This window comes from Temnothorax curvispinosus, unplaced genomic scaffold, assembly GCF_003070985.1.
Source record: "Temnothorax curvispinosus isolate PA1 unplaced genomic scaffold, ASM307098v1 QBEX01009357.1, whole genome shotgun sequence".
Classification (NCBI taxonomy): Eukaryota; Metazoa; Arthropoda; class Insecta; order Hymenoptera; family Formicidae; genus Temnothorax; species Temnothorax curvispinosus.
The window spans coordinates 4,545-8,284 of NW_020219137.1; the positions used below are offsets into that span (position 1 = coordinate 4,545).

Genomic DNA, 3,740 nt, shown 5'->3' on the forward strand with positions numbered 1-3,740 from the left:
TGGATCGAGCAGTGCGGAGTGCTCTTTATTTAGAGTATATTTATATATAAGTAAGTAACTATTATATTCTAAAAGTTGTATATTAATAATAAGAACTCAATTAACCATACGTGCTATGAATAGTAGTTGATATGATTATTTATAACCTATAATTTAGGTTAACTACAAATAACGTTCTTTGGGTATCGGTAGAAGCTATATAGTGGAATTATTTGCTATTTTCTTGCAATTTACTGCCGATTATTTTTAGCTGTTTGAACGCGTCGAGATCATGAGCAGACGCACGCTTGTCGCGACAGCCCATCGGAAGCAGTAATAGTTCTGGAGACTGTAGTCGCATTATCTTACATACGTATGATGCGTGAGTGTGTCATATATACGTACGTTTGTGCTTGTGCTGTCGAGCGCTTTTAATTGTATACAACATTTTTATATGAGTAAGTAATTACCCAGTAAGCAAAAAATTATTATTACAATGTTATTGCAACGATATTCTAGAACTTGTAATGTTGTTAAATATGTAGTTCTTAATGTTGTATAGAACATCATTATGAATATACTTTGACCACGATTCCGAAATTTCAGTAATGTTGAAATGGGAGTGCCATAACGTTGCAAATAACATTTTGCTAAGGTTTTTCTATCATTCTTGTAACGTTTTTGAGATAAAAATTTAAACGAACTATCAACTTTATTACAATATTATATTAAGATTACCGTAATATTAATTCTAACGTTTATTTAAAGTTATTATTGATATTTTATTTTTATTTCAGGGAGTATGTATTTATTTTCAATAAAATGCACTACACTAATTACCATAAAAAAGTAGTTTTATTTATATGAACAAATATATACATATACATATACATATATAGGTTTTATTATGAGATTTATTTCGTATGCCAATTATTTCTGCAAATTATCTCTGCCAATTATCTCAGAAAGTATTAATTCTAGGAAGGGATCCTAGGAAGGGATTTTTGAAGTTAACCTTCAGATAAGGGAAATTAAGGTGCCTTCTAACTCTTTTTTAGGCAATGCGATACAGGTGCTCTAGTTTAATATAACTCTTTTACTATTTTTTTCCAAACTCTTATTCTTTCCTTTTAAACAGATTATTTATCTTTCCGGATCTTTACCAACTTAACATAAGCTAGCACACCCCTACTCATTAAAATTATATTAAAAAATAAAGTACTTAATACAGTACAATTATGTGCTTTTTATGTGCTTTTAAATGTCTCAAACCAAATTAGTTTATCTGTAATAGTTTAAAAGATATACGTAAAAAAAGGATCTATATACTACTGATATAAGAGTAAAGTATCAGTTAAAATACAGAAAGCAAAATAATTCTTGTCTTAAAATGTTTCTTGATTAATGTGTTCTCGAAATATGCACAATGAAATTTTCGTGCTTATCCCCTTTGACCGACCCGAACGTGAACACCCCATACATACAAGAGTAAAGTACCAGTTAAAATACAGATAGCGAATTGGTTTTAGTCTTAAAATATTCCTCAATTTATGTGCTTTCAAAATATGCACAATGAGATTTCTGTTCTCATCCTTTTCGACCGACCCGAACGTGAACACCCCATACGTACAAAAGTAAAGTACCAGTTAAAATACAGATAGCGAATTGGTTTTAGTCTTAAAATATTCCTCAATTTATGTGTTTTCAAAATATGCACAATGAGATTTCTTTGCTCATCCCCTTCGGCCGACCCAAACGTGAGCACCCCATACGTATAAAAATAAAGTACCAGTTAAAATATAGATAGCGAATTGGTTTTAGTCTTAAAATGTTCCTCAACTTATGTGTTTTCAAAATAAACAGAATAAGATTTTTGTTTTGGTTAATGTATTGATTAACTTGTTTAATAAGATTTCAGAAAAATTTTTATTTATATGTATTTATATGTATTTGTATATGTATTTGTATACATTTTTAAAGTTATTTAATATGAGTTAGGAGTAAGTATTGCAAAGTTGCTAAATATTATGGAGAATGGGTCACTGAGATTCTGAACAATATATAAATACATATAAGTAAACATATGTTTAATTAATTTTTAACATTCCCTTTCTAATAATAGAAACAAAATGTAATTTTCAAAATTAGTTACTCTTTAGTAAACTTTAATTTGTATTTATATAAAATCTCTTGTGTATTGTTTTTCATGATAATATTACATGAATGATAGTACAGTTCACGCTACAATTGCGTGACTAATACTTGAAGGATATATTTGTTTTATGATGTATAAAAGAATATGGTAATAGAATATTTAGATATTACATATATAATTGTTTATTTAAAAAATTTGTATCAAAAAATTACATTAACAAAAAAAATTAATGTGATTTTTATGCTTTTAAAATCATTGTGCATATTTCGGGAGCACATAAATTGAGGAATATTTTAAGACTAAAACCAATTTGCTACCTGTATTTTAACTGGTTAGGTACTCTTGTACGTATGGGGTACTCACGTTCAGGTCGTTCGAAGGGGATAAGCACGAAAATTTCATTGTGCATATTTCGAGAACACATCAATCGAGAAACATTTTAAGACAAGAATTATTTCGCTTTCTCTATTTTAACTGATACTTTATTCTTATATCAGTAGTATATATATCTTTTTTTGCGTATATTTTTTAAACTATTACAGATAGACTAATTTTGTTTGAGGCATTTGAAAGCACATAAAAAGCATATAATTCTAGCATATTGAGTTTTTTATTTTATATGTAATTTTAATGAGTGGGGGTGCTAGCTTACGTTAAGCCAACACCCTCAGTTTCAATTGCAATTTCCCACGAAACCGCTCGAGCACAAAAATCGTGAATAGAGCACATAATTAACGCATAAAGAGCACTTAATTTCTGCATATGTGTTATTCCGGTTTTTTATGGAGGGTGCTAACTTAACAGACATAAATACATTATATTACTTTTTTACCTTTTAAGATTTTTTCCTTTGTTTACGGATGTTTGCAAATCTAAGCTATTCCATTATAGTGTTCCAAGTCTTTCTCTGTATTACAAGGGATTGTTGTCTAATAGCCTCTAAAACAAGAAGAATTCAATATAGTTTAGATAAGAAAAAGGTTGTAATTTAATATATACATAATTTAATTATAATAAGCAGCTTTACTTACGACTTGTGTAAAAGTTTCTTGGTCATCTTTTAGCATTTCTAGTATCTTGTACAGAGTTTTCCTTATAATATATTGTTCACTGATGTTTATCTTAGCCAGGGTCAAATTTTTCAAATGGTGGTTTTTTGAATTTGATACAACAATTGATCCCATATGTTAAGACATATTCATTGCCCTGTACATATAAAATATGCTTACAATAATCTATTTATATACTTTAGAGTGTGATTATAGCACATATATGTGAAAAAAATATAGAAATAAATAAAAAGTCAGTTTTGGTCTTGTTTGTACTGATCGTTTGTTACATATCTATCAACTTTATACCAATTTTATACTAAATTACTTTTACAGTGATATATGCAAACAATGATGTATTAAAGCCGCACAATACTTCAACAAATCGTCTTCATGCATAGTGTACCAGGTTATTTATACGTTATCATTTACATATTTCGCTAAATTTTGAGGTTATTTTATAGAAAGTTACACTGTTTGGTACCATTGAAATAATAGCATTGACGAACCTTGATGATATTTTTAATGTCCAAGGACAAATCTATTATAGAACGTAA

The 3,740-nt window shown here is 28.4% G+C and overlaps 1 long non-coding RNA gene across 1 annotated transcript; it reads right to left on the minus strand.

Moving 5' to 3' along the window:
- Window positions 1-2,912: 2,912 nt before the first annotated feature.
- Window positions 2,913-3,740, minus strand: LOC112458929. Its single transcript, XR_003041257.1, has 3 exons — window positions 3,693-3,740; window positions 3,166-3,340; window positions 2,913-3,073 (listed from the first exon to the last, which is right to left on the minus strand). It is a non-coding gene; the product is annotated as an uncharacterized LOC112458929 (long non-coding RNA).